This window comes from Lissotriton helveticus, chromosome 4_1 (assembly GCF_964261635.1).
Source record: "Lissotriton helveticus chromosome 4_1, aLisHel1.1, whole genome shotgun sequence".
NCBI classification, from domain to species: Eukaryota; Metazoa; Chordata; class Amphibia; order Caudata; family Salamandridae; genus Lissotriton; species Lissotriton helveticus.
The window spans coordinates 1,060,397,420-1,060,417,165 of NC_136063.1; the positions used below are offsets into that span (position 1 = coordinate 1,060,397,420).

The window sequence follows — 19,746 nt, forward strand, 5'->3', positions numbered from 1 at the left end:
TCTGTTACATCACCAGTAGCATCCATTCAAGCTTGCCTGTACCAGCAGCCTCTACATCCGTCTCCGTATCCGACATGACCTGGGGGGTTTGTTTTCTTAAGACGCTTGGACTCAAAAGTCAGCTTCGGCTGAACCTTTTTATCAAGTTTCCCCATTGGTACGGGGGAAGTGCAGTGGTCAAGTGATTGGCAATAGGCGAGAGCCAAACAGCACCCCAAGATCGGGTCAAGTGATGTGGTGGAATGAGGGGAGGCCACAAGAGTCACTGCAGTAACACCAGAGGCAGGGCGGCCCACAAACGTAAATCCACCAGGGTGCCGCACGCTACGTGTAACCAGCAAGGAACGGCCCTCCCAGGTATGGCGAGCTATAAATCTGGCACCAAGTCCCAGACGATGCAGCCAGGAGATTACAACAGGGTAAAAGCGCCCCCCAAATTCAAAATTGTGGCTGTTGGAGTGGAGATGTGTGGCTCAATGGTTAGAGTGGCAGGCCCTGATGCAGAGGTCTGGCCCGGGACCAGGGTTCAATTCCCGCCTCAGCGGGTCTTGGGCTCAATTTCCTCGGACCTGATAATTCTCGCCTCTGTGTCTATTCTAATCATGGGTCCCACTCAGCAACTCTGGGCAAAAGCTTGCTTAATCTCCACAATGGCCCCAACAGCGCTAGGATGCCTGGCTTTACCTTGGGGGTGCCCAGGAGTAGGCGCTTCACAGGGAAAAGCCAGGAAGGGTTCCACAGCGGTATGCGTACAAGCGCCTTGAGACCCCTTCGGGGGTGATACGTCTGTTATACAAATACTACATTTACATTTGCCGCTATCCCGTAATGCATAGCAACTGACCAAACCTGCACCAGGTTCAGCGCAACTTACCGCAAGTCATGGGCTAACGTGGCACTCTCCGTAGAGCAGCAGACCAGTCTTGCGAGGAGGGGAGCCGGCAATCACAGTCAGCGCCGCTCGCGAGGCTCAGGCACAAAATGGCGGGCCAGAGGCAGCGTCACGGGCTGGCAGCACCGCAGACTGTCTCCAGCACACAGCCTGTAACTCGCCAGCAGCCGTCCGCCTGGCGCTCGGGCACAGGCAGCAGTAGTCCGCCTTCCCTGTGCCGACTTCAGGTGCAGCCACCTACTCGGGAGGGCCACACGGCAGCCCAGGAATCCAGCAGGCAACTCCGGCCGCAGCCACAAGTGCGGAGGCACCCGAGCCCTGCCTCCACCAGCTCACCCAGTGCTCCAAGGCCCCCTCCGGAATCATCGGCTCCACCGCAGCCCAGGACCAACACGCAGCAGGCTCTGCTCACCAGGTAGCGCTTCGCAGAAAGGAGGCAAGCGCCTCGTCGGCGGCTGAACAGCAGCGCAATCCGCCAGGTCCCCAAAGTCGGCCCAGCACTCATGCCGCCATACACGATCACCGCAGAGGCACAGGCCCGATCGGCACCAGGCGGCAATTTTAATGTAGAGTGCTCCAATCTTCAAAAGCCACACAGCAATCAAACGCTCATTGTCAGGGGAGTCAGTATCACCACAGCAGATTGCGGGATGCTTCCGAAGCAGGCAGGATAATGACAGGATTTCAGCCCTGACCAGCAGAGCTGCACTAATGTGAGGCTATCTTGTTTAGGGCTCTCTAGCGCCTCCCCCCCCCCTTGTTTTAATAAAAGTTAATTAAAAAAGTAGCTACGTCTGGTTTGTTTTTGTGGGGGTAGCAGTCATCAATAGAAATTATATTTATAATTTGAAGTATAATTCTGAGGCTAACTCATTAGCCACATAGTGTGGTGAACTTCTAATCTCTGTGCTCACGTAAGTGTTCCATGAACTGTTACTATGGTAACAGGCAGAAAGCTGTTTGGGGGTAGGGTTAGAAGTTACTGTCTGTACAAAAACCGTTATATTTACCCAGGATCTTCTACATGACAGAAAGGAAAGCAAAGTAAAACAAAACACTGTGTACCAGATTTACAACCCCCTTGCACCACTTTCGCGTCCAACCCCCCCTACAACATTACAAGTATGTGGGCCTCAACGACCCCCTCAAGCCCCGGGATCCACTACCCCCTGAAATGTGTGTATTACGGAAGGCAAACTGCGTGACCTAAGTTTATATTTATTCACATGCCACCTTGAGTGATGCACCAGTAGGATGCAGGAGGCCTTCAGCCCCAGGAGCCGCAGCATCAACCTGACCGAGAGCCGGGATAAAAGCTGAAAGATCGGAATCAGAGCCTGAATATCCCGAACCCGCTGATCGGAGGGAAAAACCTGAAATTGCACCGAGTCCAGAACCGCTCAGATGAAGAGGAGCTTCTGAGAGGGGCACAGGTGCGAATTTGGCACGTTGATGGACAACCCCAGCAGGTGCAGGAGGTCGGCCGTAGTCTGGAGGTGGGAGACGACTGTCTGGGCGAGCTCGCCTTCAACAACCAGTCGTCAAGATAAGGGAAGACTGGAACCCCTGATCTGCGCAGATAAGTGAATAAACATGTGAATAAATCTGTTTCTACTTTTCTACGAGACTATAGAATGGTGTCCATATACCACAACAATCTGCATTTCAATATGCATCGCATCTATAGAGGAGATAGTGTACATTTTACAGATGAAGGAAACCGAGTCTTCCTCATGAACTTTAGACTCTGCATCGGTACTTACTTGTAAGTACTAAAATCTCTCAATATACACAAGAGCTCTTTGTAGAGCCACCCAACATCTATACACATAAGCTTCATATATATCTCAAAAATACATGCTTTGTTTTTTTCCAGCGACCAAATGCGCGGATCCTACGCGAATCTCGCAACTTTTTTTGTAAAAAAATGTTCTTACTTTTTTGGGCCTACGGGTCCTTATGAGACCCTCTAGGCCTAGGGGGTTAGGGTGTGTCTACCCTGCCCCTGTTCATGATTTGCACACATATTTCACTGACTTCCTCAACCTCGCTTCTACCGAGGCACAAAATGTCTGCCAACAGTTCCTGGTTTCAAATGTTTACAACCGCTTGACAGCCAATTAGAATTGAGCGCGTGATCGGGACGGTGCGCTTGTGCTACGATGCCAATCCTCACACAATCCGCGGATCCACCATGCCCATAGATATATAAATGACTTTAACCACAATTTTCTCAAAAACTACTGAACAGATTGACACCAGATAAGCGAAAGGCACGTGGTGGTGGGATGTGGTCAAGAAGTCCACATCCCACCACACACTACAGATCCCCCGCAGATGCTGGAACAAAATCACCACAGACCAGCTGACCACATCGCTGAGCCAGAACCCACCGGTCGACACCCCTGACACCAACAACGCAGCAGACAATCTCGCACAATGGATCACCAACTGCGCCGACGACCTCGCTCCACTGAAGAAACCCCCAGGCAAAACTAGCAACAGAAAATCCTCATGGTTCACAGACACCCTCAAAATCACAAAGAAATCGTGCCGAACCCTTGAAAAAAGCCTGGCGCCACAAGCGGACATCAGAAAACATGACAGCCCTCAAGAGCGCCACCCACGGGGGGAGCTAGGTGGCGCACGAGCGGAATGGCTGCCATCATCTGAGGCTCCCGCAGTTCGGCTGCTGATCCTTCCTTTATCCTTGGCTCAATGACCTCACCGACGAATAAAACGTACTGAATTAGCTGGCTGAATGCTCGGAGAGTCCATCGCTGTACAGATCTGGAAGTGAACTTCGCTGCTTGGTGCGCTCCTCCCGCTCGCCTGTGAGAGCGGCCCTGCCTGACGGAGACGGCGGAGCCTGATGGCGGCGCCGGAGACAACGTGAGCTTGGAGGGTCGCGGAAGCTGGATAAGCCGCTTGCCCATGACATGCTGTCGGGCGGCTTGTGCTTCCCTGGTAGCGGGTAGATACGGATGCGTGCCTCGAATGCTCCGGCTGGTGACCCTGCCTTAGCTCTTGCTACCTACTGCCGGAATACAAGTAAGGAGGCGATTTTCTCTTCTTCTTTCGCGTCGGAGATGGCCTGTGAAGGAAAAATGGCGGCTGCTATCGCGACTGACTGCTAGACTGCTACAATCGGACCGAGACATCGCCCTGTTGGCGGAATCCCTGCCTACCAAGCGCCTGCTGTGGTATTATGCCAATTAGGTGTCTCTTACAGCTGTCTGCTACATCGTTTGACGAGCTTTACTATTCTTACTGATGGTGGGGCCCCACCGTGTCTGCTGGATAGGAGTGGCCATATATATCCCTGTCGGTTGGTAGCTGTTGACCGATCTCTGGGAGGTGATCTGTGATCTTGAAGGTCATCGTGCTTGCGGAGGCGTGGTGTATACCCTGGTGATTGTTGGTACAATATTTTGCTCCTGAGGACTCTCCTCTGCACCTAACTCAAAATAGCGGCGGCTGCCGACATAGCCGTAGGTGGGAGTGGGATCTGCTCAGAGCGCGGCGCAGTTGCTGCTAGTGCCTCACCCTCCCCTACACTGTGGGACCTGCTTGCTGCCTTTCCTGTAGAGTCATAGCATGTACCCTGTACTGACCCAGGTGCACTAGGGGCGAAGGCGCTCTCCCTAAGGTGTCACAGAACTACAGACTATTGGAGCCGCTCTAGCTTTCTGTACGCGCCTGCATTGGGTGGTCACGCTCACAAGACCCTTGCTGCTTCTTATGGGTGTAGTGGTCGCACATATTTAAGACTAGAATAGGCACTACTTGCTGGTGGCACCATGGGTAGACCCGACCCCAGGCAGCCACGCATCACCTTTGACAATAAAAAAAACGCCAAAAAAACGCTTGATGGTGGTGAGGAACGACCTGAGGAGATGGCTGATTCTTCTCCTTCCAGCCCGCATTCTGACTTATGTACCATCCTCACAGAAATGAGGCAGGGATTCGCGACTATAGCGGACAAGGTCGATACCCTAAAGACTCGTATGGATAGCATTGCTCACAAGTTGGATACTCATGAGGGTCGTCTCAAAGAGGCGGAACAACGCCTCTCTGACTCTGAGGATGCTACTGAGCAGCTAAAAAAAGCGGTCACCCAAATGGACAAGCTGATGCGCATTATCGATGCCAAGAATGAGGATATCGAAGCGCGGAGCAGACAAAACAATATCCGTCTCCTAGGTATTCCGGAGAGCACCAACACAGGGCGCCTAGAACACTATGTTGAGAGGCTGCTAACGGCGATAACAGATGAAGGCGCCCTCTCCGCCCAATTCATTGTTGAGCGAGCGCATAGGTCGCTAGGCCCGAAACCGAAGCCGGGGATGACACCAAGGCCTATCATTGCGCGCCTGCTCAACTACAGAGACCGTGATACGGTCCTACGACTGGCACGGGAGAAGAAGCAATTCAATTATGAAGGCGTCTCCTTTACCATTTTCCCGGATTTCACAGTTTATGGCTGTCAAGCAGAAACTACGCCAGGAAAATGTGGACTATGCTCTTCTTTATCCGGCACGTTTGCGCATCACATATCAGGGGACGCAGACCTTCCCCACTACTACACAGTCGGTGGATAAGTTCCTCAAAGCATTGAAGACGCGCAAGAAAACCCACACTGATGCTGACGAGATGGACGAAGGATCGTTGTCAGGAGTGGAATGAGCACGGTTTTGTGTACAACCAGGAATTCCTGCTTTCTTATTGGCACTGTGCTCTCGTCGATGTGGTGCTGGCTGAGAGAACACTGGCGACTCCGAGGCTGTAAAGTAGAACTGTCATGTTGTATTTTGTTTTGAATTATGCCAGCTATGCCTTTCCATGTGCAGACTTGTGTGCCGGGTGGGGCTCACGGCTAAAGACGTTTAACATATGCCGGACACCCCTGTTGTCACTGGGAATCATCACGACCTGTGGACTTCCTTTATATCAACAGGGTGATCGTGTTCCGACTAGATGGCTACCCCGATGGGAATACCCATTTTGCGTTCTGGTTACAATTGGTTCTGGGGGGAGGAGGGGGTGGGTTTGCTGCTGGCATGATTGGGATGCTGCAGTGGGAGGGGGGAGGAGTACTTGCAATGTTTGTTCTTTGTTTAAAGAGGGTGCGGGAGGAATGTGTGCTACATGTATGGGTCTGACTACTTGTTATGACAGTACATATGGCACTGCTTATACAACACACCACAGGAGTACACTAGGTCTAGCGGAATGGCAGAACATAGGAATGACAACCAACTGAGAATTATGTCCTGGAACATTAGGGGTCTTAATGATGCCCATAAGGGGCGTAATGTTATCGCATATCTGGAGCGTCATAAGGTTCATATTGTCATGCTACAGGAGACGCATTTAGCCCCACATTCACACACACAGTTTGCTAGCAGATGGGCATCTACTCGATCTTTCTCATCCTATTCCACTTATGCCAGGGGTACTGCTATTTTGATTAGGCGTTCAGTGCCTTTTGTGACGCTAGGAGAGAGTCTTGATCCAGCAGGCCGTTATTTGATCATTTGGGGACGGATAGGGAAGGACACGGTCACCTTGGTAAACACCTATGCCCCTAATGTTGACACTCCGTCAATCTTCACGATGTTATGGGTTAGGATCATAGATATTATATAGGGGGGTTTAATGTTGCATTGGTTCCTACACTAGACAGGGTGGATGGGGCTGCCCTTTATAAGACAAAGACCAGGGAAGCCCTGCAGGGCATAATGGAGGAAGGAGACTTGACAGATGGGTGGCGCCACCTATATCCCCTCCGGCAGGAAGGTACTCCTTTTACTTCGGCTACAGGCACATGGGCGCGTCTGGATTATTTCTTACTGTCCAGAGGGCTCCTGGCGGGCTTGGAACGGTCAGCTCACTTGCCTAGAACTTATTCGGACCATAGCCCGGTCCTGATACATTTGCAAATGCCGGGATGGGATAGCCGCAGGCCATAGTGGAGATTGCAACCCACGGCATTGTTAGATGAGGTCTTCCGAAAGGAGCTTGGGGAGGAAATTGCAGACTTCTACCCTCGAAATAAGGGATCGGTTGACAATGTAGATGTTATTTGGGAGGCCTTCAAGGTGACAATCCGTGGGTACTGTATATCGAAAAGTTTTGGGGTCCTGCAGGATATACAGAGCACGATACGCACCCTTGAACGCGAGCTGAAAGGCTTGGAGGTCCAGATGGTGGGGGGAGACACGACACAGGCGCATGCCGACTTCGGGACTATACTTACGCTATATGAGGAAGAGGCTGCGAGGAAGGCAAAGTTCAGGGGCAAGCTTTGGACTGCAAGGAAATATTGTGAGGGTGATAGGCCAGGGCGTGCACTGGCAGTCCTAACTCGCAATCCACACTTTACTAACTCTGTGTTGGAAATCTGTACCCCGACTGGTCAGGTGATTAGGGACACCGAGGGAATACTACACGTTTTGCATTCGCACTACACTGAGTTATATACCTCTCATGACACAGGGGATGTACCATATGACGACTTTCTTGGTGACATTGCCCTATGTTGGCTCAGCGATGTCCATAGGTCCTTTCTGAGTGCACCGTTCGCACTGGACGAAATCAGGGAGGCTATAATGTCCCAGAAGAATGGCAAGGCCCCAGGGCTGGATGGGCTCCCAGCGGAGTTTTATAAGGCATATATTGACATCATGGCCCCTGTTCTTTGTGAAGTTTTTAAGGAAGCCCTGGAGGTGGGAGTCCTGCCCCGCTCGATGCGGGAAGTTATGATCACTTCCCTTTTGAAACCTGGCAAGAGTGCGGTCTCTTGCGATTCTTACCGCCCGCTTTCCCTTATAAACTGTGATGTGAAGATACTTGCCAAGGTCCTTGCTAACCGACTTTCCCTATTGATGACCCGAATCATATTGCTAGATTAATCTGGTTTTGTCCCTGGGCGGTCTAACGCTCATAACTTGCGGACTATGTTCTCCATGATGAGGACAGTGGCCCCTGACCTTCCAGTAGCGGCGATTTTTTTAAACGCCTCCAAGGCGTTCGATTCGGTTGAATGGAGATACCTTTTTGCTGTGTTGCAGCGTATGGGAATCCCCAGGCTGTTCATCTCCTGGGTTCAACTACTATACACGCAACCGACTGCTAAAGCCCTTATTAATGGCCATTTGTCCCCCTCAATTGAAATTGCACGTGGCACCAGACATGGTTGTCCGCTTCCCCCCTCCTGTTTGCCATCGCTGTTGAGCCACTAGCATGTCGTATTCGGCAGCTCCATCCAGGCGGGGCATTCTCCTGCCTCCAGCGCCCGATTGCTGTGTCACTTTATGTGGATGATATGACGCTGTTTGTCAAGAACCCTCTTCACAATTTAAATCCACTGTTACGTGAGTTCATTGTTTTTTGCAGAATGTCTGGCGTACAGATCAATTGGAATAAATCTCAATTCTACCCCCTCACTGACGTAGTGTCGGAATTCCCCCTAGACTTTCCATTAGATTGGTGCCACTCAGATCTCCGATACTTGGGCATTCAGGTCTCTAGAGATAGAGAAGAGACGCTTCGGCTTAACTATGGCATTGCTATTACCAAATTGACTGCCACGGTTGACAGATGGCTTACCCTCCCCTTATCAATGGCGGGTAGAGCCTCTCTCATCAAAATGGTTGTGCTGCTCCGTTTTTTATATCTTTTTTTAAATATTCCTTACTATCCTGGTGCCTTTTTTTTCAAAACGTTGCGCACAGAATTGATCTGACTTTTTTGAGGGGGCAAACAACCGAGGCTCCGATGGTCGGTCTTAACCCAACCATATGACAAAGGGGGTTTTGACCTTCCTAATTTCGAGGCCTACTATCTGAGTGCTCAGGCGCACTATGCCTACTATTGGATGAAACCCCAGCCCTTCATGCCTCAGTTGGCAGCGGAAGATTGGGTGGCGAATCCTCTTCCTCTGAGCGGACTTATACAGGCCCCTGTCACGGCAATAGAGACACCATTCACAACTGTCACGTGCACGATAGATGCATGGCGGTGTATAGCTAAAATCCATGCAAGGTCACCTTGCGTGGCTTGATGCATGTAGACTAACAAAATGCAGCACAAATTGCTGTGTTGCATTACTCTGCCCCAAGGAGGTGTTTCTTGGCCGGGGCGTGGATTTTCCCATGTATGCACCCAAGGATTTTGGTGCATTCCCAGGTTTACCATTACTGGTAGACCTGGGAATGGGGTAAAATGCTACCCTTCCCAGGTGAGGTGTAACGAAGAGAAATTTCTTTATTTCTCCCCTTTTGTTCCTACATAGAAAGAGTAAATGCCTGAGGGGATTGTTTTGTGCAGGAAGGTGCCCGTTCTGCTGAGCAGGCACCCTTGCACCACGGTGCAAGGATGCCTGCATTGAAGCTTGGCAGCACATTGTGCGCAAGTGCAAGCAAGTACAGGCATGTGCCATATGTTAAATGTGGTGCAATCTTGCCCTTTCTCGTTCACCCAACAAGGTGGCTTGCTGCACTGCTCTGCATAATGATAAATCTGCCTCTCAGGGTGACTGGCAGATGGAAACAGAAAAGTCCAGTCCAGTTGCCACTGGTCAACTGGCATTCTTCACAGGAATGTCCTGTTCAGCGTTTTCAGGTTCCTGGAGCCACCCAGGGGATCAGCCTCATGATGATTTGGAGACCTTTCTGTCCTTGGGTTTCAAGAGGAAGGGGGGTCCAAACTACTCTGGTCCTTCTTGCTGCTCACAAAAGCCAAGTGCGGCAGATTCAGTCTGCCTGGCATCCTTTTGCAAGCTCAGCATTTTCTGAGCAATGTCTCATGATGAGGGTCCAGACTTGTACAGTTCATCAGCCTGGGGGGGGGGGAACTCTATGACACTCCTAGTTCCTCTATGGTCAGTGGCTCCCAGGTCATGACAAACCTACTTTTGCCGTAGTTCCTCTTTGCATTACTCTAAACAGGCCAAAAATTCAATGTGTCAGAGCAAATCCACAATGACAAATGTCTTTGGCCACACTAAACTTGGGCTCTGAGGCTGTGGGTGTGCGTGGGGAATGTACCATGGTAATCCTAGTGCCGTCCCACATCTAGCACTAAAATGCAGTTTGAAGCACTCTCTGTACCTATAACAAACCCAGAGACTGACTGACGCCTGGTAGGTCACAACAAAGCACGGTCTATCAGTAAAAGGCATTAGATACAAAAGAATAGACTTGGCATCCTGTTCTCTCCATGTCAAGTGTTAGATGTGGCTCAACAGAACTGTTAAACATGATTGGACATTACAGTGTCAACAGGATACCCACAGCCTCCCCTGTGAATATTCTGTAGCATTCCGAGGGGTCATCTCTGCCCATTCAGGTCAGCCTATTTGCTTCTGGGATGCAATTCACACATTTTGCACACCTATTACTAGGTTTGAGAACAGTGTGGGAGTTGGCAAAAGTGAATGCTATTTAGCCTTGTGAGAGATCAGGCAGATTAATGGTAACTTTCTTTTATTATTTCTATTTAATATCAATTCGAAATCACTCTGGTTCTCTATTGACGACAGTAAAACCTTCAAAACCAATAATAGATTTTCGGGATGTATTGCCTTAGGGACGTTGTCACGTTAATGTTCAACTTGTGACACTTTTAAATACCATCCACGAAAGTTTGTTAACTATAACGCCTATAAAGGGCCGACTTACTAATATTTAAAAGGAAGGTTTTTACCTAGTAAAAAAGGGTTAGTTTAACCGTTTGCTCAGCAAGCTTTACACTGCAGCAGTCAGGCATGTTTCCTTGTCGTACTGAGCGTAATGTACAATAAGTGCTGCAGTTCTCAAGTGACTTTTCCATTTCCCTGCCTTGGGTGCAGATTCTACATCATACACAATGGCCTTAGCATGCCAATCAATGATTAGTCATTGACTAAAGGATTTAGGGTTCAGAGCACACACACTGTGTGCTGACAGCAGTGCCATAGTGTTCAGAGTCTAAAACATCAATACATTCAGCAAACAAAAGAGATTGAGCATGTACAAATGAGCCATTCCTCATGCCCACTTAATCATGTTCAACAAGAGTTTGTCTTGCAGCAAAATGAGGATTACATCATGTTTCAGATTTATTTTAAAACATGCCATATTCATTACAATGGATGCCACATTCAGTTCAAAGCTTCTTGTATTCACTTAAACGTTGAACATATTCATTTTAAGGCATAACAAATTAATTTCAACTGCGGTCACATTCATATCAACATATATCATATTCAGTTCAGTCTAGGTCATTATCATTTTAACACTAGGTAGATTACTTTCAGTGCATGTCATACTCATTCAATTGTGTATCACAATCCTTTAACATAGGGCAAATTAATTTGAACAATTGTTATATTTATTCCTATGCCTGTCTTATCCATTATGACATGAGTAATGTTTGTTTCAACAGATCAAGACTTAATATAACAGTTGTCATAATCCTTTGAAAGTGTGTCATTTCAAATTCAAGGAACATGTTACTTGTGTCAGCATATGTCATGTATGTTTCAACATGTGTCAGAATTATTTCAAGAAGTGCAATATTCATTTTGATGAATGTTCTATATTTAATTCAAAGCTTCTCATATTCATTTAAGAGTGGGCCATATTCATTGTAAGGCATGCCAAATTAATTTCAACTGTCATCATCTTCATATGAACGTATGTCATATTCAGTTCAGTGTTAGTCATATTCATTTTGACACTAGTCATATTTATTTAAACTTATCATACATTTGTTTGAACATGTGCCATATTCATTTGAACATGGCTTGTATTCATTGCTGATTGTCTGGCATTCATTTCATGTGTACCATTCATTTTAAGAAGTGTTTTGCCTTTAATTTAATATGCATAATTTTGATTCCAATGGATGTTGTATTCAGTTCAAAGCGTCTCATATTCATTTAAGTGTGGGTCATATTCATTTTAATGTACATCAAATTAATTTCAACTACATTTATATTCATATGAACATGTTTCCTATTCAGTTGAGTGTTAGTCATATTCATGTTGACAGTAGTCATATTTATTTCAACTTATCTTATATTCTTTTAGACATGGGTCATATTAATTTGAACATGGCTTGTATTCAATGATGTATGTTTGACATTCATTTCACGTGTGTCACAGTCATTTTAAAGAGTGTCAGATTCAATGTAATATTTGCCATATTTGTTCCAATGTGGCTCATATTCATTTCAGCACTAGTCTATATCATCTCAATAAGAGTTATATTCACTTAGTTTTTGTTGTATTCTTTTCAGCAACACCATATTCCTTTCAACATAGTTACTATACACCTCTGTATATCTTTTATCCAGTTCAGAGTGTGTGTTATTTCACTTGTCTACTAGATAATATACAAAATGGAGGAGTGCCCCCTTGAGGTTTTGCAGAGAGATCCTCTACAACAGAAAAAATGTTCAATGGTGCACAATGTGCCCAACCTGTTAAAGGATGCAGAAAGTCCTTTTTGAAGACCCCTCACTCACCAACCTAGTTGGTGACATACTTCATCATCGGGGTCCCACCCCGAAGGCCGAGTGCCAACAGGGTGTGCTTCGACACCTGATATTTTAATCACATAACACACGTCGCGATTTTAATACACCACACTTCTTGAACACCAAAGCCTACCTAATTAGGCATAGGTGTCACTGCTCTTTTTAATAGGGTGTCCAATCACTCAGGAATAAAGTCTACAAGTGAGTCGCGTTGGCCCCTTTTAAAACACTCACTGTATTTCTAGCACTGCACATATAAAAAGAAAAAAATACCCGCTCCACTGAAGTCAGGTGTTGAAGCACACCCTGTTGTAGAGGATCTCTCTGCAAAACCTCAAGGGGGCACTCCTCCATTTTGTTGTTTAAAATATTAAGAAGGGGACAGGAGTTCCCTCCCTACACATACGTAGAACACCCTTTCTCTCTCTGTTTGTTTAAAATCTTACGTAGAACACCCTTTCTCTCTCTGTTTGTTTAAAATCTACTAGATAATATATTCATTCTGCCATGTTTCATATTTGTTTTAACTCATGTTACATTCATTCTCGTGTGTGTCAAATACATTTTGCAGCACCCCATGCATTTCAGGAGATGTCTTATATGGTGATCTGTAAATTTGACATGAACGGCTTCGGATAGTGAAATTATTCAAAATAAGACATTCAGGTGATTACAACTCGACTTTTTTTTATTTATTGAATAAAATGCCTTTGCGGCTTAATGTATATAGGCAAAACAGAATACAAGATTAAGATTAGAATAACTGAGCACAAGAGCATGATCCACAATCAGAACAACAAATCCAATTTAGTTGCACATTGGCTGGAACACAAAAACAACCTAGCGCCACTGTAGTTTTTAATTCTGGAGATTTTACAAATTAGTGTAGACAAAGACAATTCTAAACTTTTATCCCAACAGGAGATCTGGTGGATAAAGAAATTCAATACTATGACCCCTAATCAGCTGAACGATAAAATGGGACATGATTTGTTTTCTATAATTGTGGAGTTCATTGTGAAATGGCTAGAGTATTGCACTGTGGTCATTTATGTTAATTCACTCTGGAACATGATATTGGCACTTTGTGTATACTGTGCTTCTCCTGAAGGGTTTTGACTTATACATAAATATGTCTATTAGGTGCTCGTGCAACACAGTGGTGTGCCCCTCGCTTTCTTTTCCACTTCGCATACCCAGTCCCATAATGGCAACATGAGATATAATTTCACAATTCCTATTTGGGGGTTGATGATTTCCTCATTCTTTCACTTGCGGTTTTGTTTCTCTCTGTTTTCTCTCCTACTGCCCTCTTCACGTTTCCAGGCCACCCAGTATGTTACAGTATATTACTTTGTGTCATATTCTTATCGAGCATCCCGCACTCACCAACGGAATTCACATATGCAGGTCTATTTATTTATTTATTTATTACATTTATAAAGCGCCTGACTCACCTCAGAAGGGGTATCTCCGCGCTAAGGACATCGCAGAAAGCACGTTGGAATTTAAAAAAGCTGAGTTTTAAGTTTTTTTCTAAATGCTAAATAGTTGTCTTCCTGTCGTAAGTCTGTGGGTAATTGATTCCACAACTTGGGAGCCAAATAAGAGAAAGATTTGCCTCCGAGTCTAGTTTGCTTATTGCGAGGGATAGTAAGCAGGCATTTACCTTCAGATCGGAGTGGACGCAAGGGGGTATATTTGACTAACTTTTCTGATAGGTATGTGGGGCCCATGCCTTTAAGGCCTTTAAACACCAAACAACACACTTTAAAGTGAATCCTCTTGCGAATGGGCAGCCAGTGTAGGTTCCGCAATAGGGGTAGAGAGGGGGTGCGATAAGGAGCATTGGTTACCAGGTGTGCCGCAGTGTTCTGCACCACCTGTAAACTTTGGAGATCTGACTCCTTGGCTGATATCAACAAGGCGTTACTATATTCCAAGCGACTGAGAATCAGAGCATGGATTAGTGTCTTACGCGTGTTCATGGGAAGAAAATTGAATATTTTCCGAAGAAGACTCAACGCATAAAATCATGATTTTTTAACTGCAGCGATGTGGCCTTCTAAGTTAAGATCTCTGTTAACCAGCACCCCTAGGTTTTTGACCACGGTTTTGGGGGTGGGGGCATCACCCAATTCTGCAGGCCACCACCCGGGAGACCATCTTGATATGGCATCTTTAAATAACAGAATCTCAGTTTTCGCAGTGTTTAACTGCAAAAAGTTGCTCTTCATCCAGGCAGTTATGTTCTATGTCTATGTTCAACCATGTCATGCTGCGGTATTTAGATTATGTGTATTTTCACATGCAGTCATATATTTTCTGTTTTTACACCTGTATATATTGAAAGTGGTGGTAGAATTGTCATTTTGTTTAGGTGACACTTACCTAGAAGGCAAACAAGACCGAGTCTTGAAGATTGCTTACGTATGATAGTAGATTTTGATGTCTGATCTCATTATGGCGCCTCTCATCCATGTATTCACAACAGATAGTTCCGGTTTTTAGATTGTGTGTATTTTGGCTGATTGGCAGGTGCTTGGTTTGAGTAACGATTCAGAAGATATTTCGGTCAGTTTCACATGTATACTGTGTATTTCTTGTCCTTTCATCACAGTTACTCTGGCACTGTCTCAATGGTGATGGGACTTTTTCCACAATTGGGGACATGTTCCAAGATGGCGACCTCGGTTAGGGCTTTGTGCGTCAGCATGTTGATTTTCTGCATTGCTTTTAAATTGGCGTGCAATGCAGTTTCTATAGCGTTTGGTGTTCTTCTCTGGTTCACGGGCTCCTAAGCAGACTGTAAGACACATTTTCAGGTACAGCTCATGTTAGACTCTAGTCAGTTTTATGCTGTTACACATATTTACATGACTTTTGTCTTACAGCAGTTAGCTTCAACTCTGGACTTCGAGTTACTGCATAGCAACTTATCCTGTTTTTCCTGAATATTGATCCGTTTGAGGTATCTTTACTCTGTTAGATGCTTGCCGTAATCCATTCTAGGCACTTGATTGAGTTGGTCACTGAAATGCTATTTAGTTTCCCTCAGATAACGTTCGTGAGCATTCACTTTTTGTGAATAGCTTTTTATTGATATTAGGAAATTGTCAGAGACATTCCATAAGCGTTTTTACACACTCAGGGGCATATTCTCAAGGAGTTATTGCTGAGTTATTGGCACTTTATCGCAGCCAAAGTCGTGATAAATCTATCACCCCATTCACAAGCAGGTGCTAACAGCCCATAGCACCAGTTTACCTGCAATTGCAGCCGCAAAAAACATTGCCACAGATGACACCGGCAACTATCGCTAATTATATGCAGAGTAGGCGTTCCCGTGCAAAATGTCGCGACAACACCACTCCGCAACATTCTCAACGACCAGCCAGATCGGAACTCAAAACAGGCGATACGGTGCATTAACAGCAGGAAATTAACACCTGCTCTGACCTGGTGGAAAGTCGGCAGGCAGGCGGCAACAGAAAAAGGAACCCAGCCCAGACCCACACCTGAAAAACAACAGATGCCATGGAGCTCCTGATCATGCAGCTCGGAGCCCCAAGAGGCCCACAAGGCCCACAACACCCACCACCACCACCCCCAGGCCTGCCACACCCCCAAACCCGCTGGATCACCACGGAGGTAGCGCAGACACAGACCGCAGACCTTCAGAAAACGCACCAGCCTCACAGACTTAACACCAGAGAATGTCATTGCCCACTACAGGCTGAAAAGGACAACCATCCTCCGCATCCTGAACATCATTGTCCACAGGCTGACGGTACCAACACAGTGGACAACCAACATCCCTCCGCAGACAAACCTGGAGGCCGTGCTGCGTCTGGCCTCTGGTACCTTCCAACCAACAACAGCCAGAGTCGGAGGAGTTTCACAGCCAGCCCTATCAAAGTTCCTCAAACCTGTCTTGGATGCCATCATCAGCTTGGTACCCCAGTACCTATACTTCCCCCACACTGCGCAGGAACGGCTGGAGACCAAGCAAGGCTTCCATGCCATAGCTGGCTTCCTGCATGTGTTGGGGGCAAGCGACTATACACATGTCCTACCTGTGCCCCCTGCCGACACTGCACACAATTACAGCAACAGGAAGCACACACATTCCATCAATGTGCAGGCAATAGTGGACCACCGGGGACTCTTCACCAACATGCTTGCCAACTACCCAGGCAGTGTGCATGATTCATACATCTTCCGACAGTCCATCATCAAGCAGCGCTTCTAGGATGGCACCTATGAACACACCACACACCTCAAAAACCTCAAAAACACAATCATGCAATCCATAACTCTGGGAATGCACCTGTCACAAAGTCACAAACAACATGCCAAACAACATGCCCACACACCAGACACGACAGCACAACTCACTGTGGGAACCTGACCTAGCCATGTACATGAGCCATCAACCTCATGGCACCTCAGCTACACAATAGCAGATAGTGGGATGAGGAGGGAACCAGGCATGTGCAAAGGAGGTGATGTGACCGATGAATGTGACTGCACACAATGCCAAGTGTGGCGTGGATGTGTTGGACAGTCTGCAGTATGCAGACCACAGACATATCCATGTCGACACACACCCTGGTGTTTAGAGTGTAGTGGACAGTGGATGCAACAATGTCACCCCAGCCAGTGGGGGAGATCAAGGAAATGTAGCTTGTTACGTTCACCCCCTGTAAGCGTGTGCGGAGTGGGCTGGCCCAGCGTACGCCAGGTCAACGTAGGGGTGTGAATAAAAAAGCACGTAGCCTGGGCGTGGTCCTCTTCCGAAATGCCCAACGTCCCTGCCAGGGCGGCGCGTCTCACCCCGCCACGAGGCCTACGCCGTGAGCTGTGTTGCCTGGGATCCTGTGCGCCTGCTGCACCCCTGACCGCTGGTCTCCGAAGCTGTCATGGCTGCCCCTGCGCATCCAGGCAGCACTGCTCACCTGCAGACACCGGCATGTGTCAAAGAGGGCCCACCACGTGCCGATGCAAGCGCCAAGCCTTAGGTCCCCGACCTTGGCAGCCTCCCCAAACCATCACGGCCTCCGCGACACAGGCCAGCAGAACTCCTTTGTCGTTGACGTACTCCACCGGCATACACAGCGGACAAGTAGGACACACATTTGGAACAGAGTCTTGATTACACCATGGCATAGTACATTATTTAGGCTGAGTTTATGTCACTATACTCCCTTCGATGTGGTGCCACCAAGTCTGTACAAAGCACTCCCACCAAACGTGTCTATGGGCCCTTGCTAACTGCAGCCTTCGGCCTACACCGCGGACCTGCAGGCCTCACACCAATCGAATGCAGTCCGTCCCAGGCAGGACACGACCTCCTTGCCGACTGCACACCCACTCAGCTCTGGTGCCACTACCTCTGTCAACCACAAATCTAATCCACATGCCATTCCAACGTCGTGTGTTAGAGATCCAGGAGGAGATGGCTGGACAGCGGTTAACCCTGCGCTGACCGCAGCCTCCGGCCGACACTGCAACCAACTAGGTCGCACTTTCTGGAGTCTTCATTTCTTCATGGCAGTGTTCATGTCACAGTACGCAAGGAGAGGAGTAAGAGGAAGATGCGCTTCAGTCCAGAGGAGAAAAGGCTCACCTTTACGGAGGTGATGGGACACTACCAGCAACTGCACTGGTGCCACTGACTCTGTGCGATACAAAAGGGGATGATGGACGGAGCGTTTGAACAAATCAACAGTCCAGCCCGAACTGCCAAGCCATGTCTTCCCTGGACCGGAAACAAGCATCCTGGGACCGGTTTCGGATTCATAATCCTCATCAGCCAGGCTATCTTGAATCCAGTGGCCAAGTGAACAAGGGATTCACGTCTGAGCATACCCTGCCACACTTAGGGCGAACAAAGCGATACAAAAGGGGATGATGGACGGAGCGTTTCAACAAATCAAACACTCACCCCCAGTCAACTGATCTGGGTTTAATCCATCACCATTCTTTAGTTCACTCAGCCACCCCAGTTCAGACATGGCTATATGCAAATCAGTCTGACCCTGTGCCTTATGGGAACAGTCCAGCCCGAACTGCCAAGCCATGTCTTCCCTGGACCGGAAACAAGCATCCTGGGACCGGTTTCGGATTCATAATCCTCATCAGCCAGGCTATCTTGAATCCAGTGGCCAAGTGAACAAGGGACTCACGTCTGAGCATACCCTGCCACACTTAGGGCGAACAAAGCGATACAAAAGGGGATGATGGACGGAGCGTTTCAACAAATCAAACACTCACCCCCAGTCAACTGATCTGGATTTAATCCATCACCATTCTTTAGTTCACTCAGCCACCCCAGTTCAGACATGGCTATATGCAAATCAGTCTGACCCTGTGCCTTATGGGAACAGTCCAGCCCAAACTGCCAAGCCATGTCTTCCCTGGACCGGAAACAAGCATCCTGGGACCGGTTTCGGATTCATAATCCTCATCAGCCAGGCTATCTTGAATCCAGTGGCCAAGTGAACAAGGGACTCACGTCTGAGCATACCCTGCCACACTTAGGGCGAACAAAGCGATACAAAAGGGGATGATGGACGGAGCGTTTCAACAAATCAAACACTCACCCCCAGTCAACTGATCTGGGTTTAATCCATCACCATTCTTTAGTTCACTCAGCCACCCCAGTTCAGACATGGCTATATGCAAATCAGTCTGACCCTGTGCCTTATGGGAACAGTCCAGCCCGAACTGCCAAGCCATGTCTTTCCCCGGACCGGAAACAAGCATCCTGGGACCGGTTTCGGATTCATAATCCTCATCAGCCAGGCTATCTTGAATCTCTGCGCATGCCTACCACACATGGGTGTGGGCCCCTGCTGACCGCTGCCTCTGGTACACACTGCTTTGGAGCAGGTCACACAATTTGAACTGAGTCTTACCCTCTACATGGCAGAGTCCATGTCATTGTACAGGCCTCATCGCATACTACATCCCCTTCCAGCTCTGGTGCCACTGAGTGTGTGCCCTGAAATTCATGGGCATTGTCTTTTTGAGCGTCGGTGGCATCTGAGCCCATGGGCTGGAGGTTGTCTTCATCTACATGTAGCTGATACTGACAAGGTGGAAAAGTGGAGTCTGTAGCATTCTACTCCGCCATTTGCCTGTTTCTGCTTGCTTCTGCCCTCTGCATCATGCCCTGGAAGGACACCTTCCACTGTCCCCTGCAACCTTCCGCAACATTCCACATGGACATCAACGAGTACATGCTCAGCTCGCGTGGCCCTACCTCAGTACACCGCAAGTCACTGTCCCGTGGCGGTGTGCCTGTGCCGGCTGCTGCGCATCTGGG

General features: G+C 47.8%; 1 protein-coding gene across 1 annotated transcript in view; it reads right to left on the minus strand.

Annotated features, from left to right (window-relative positions):
* Positions 1 to 19,746, minus strand: part of LOC144828981 (fibrous sheath-interacting protein 2-like) — an 889,334-nt gene that overhangs the window by 670,223 nt on the left and 199,365 nt on the right. The gene's annotated exons all lie outside the window — the stretch shown is intronic.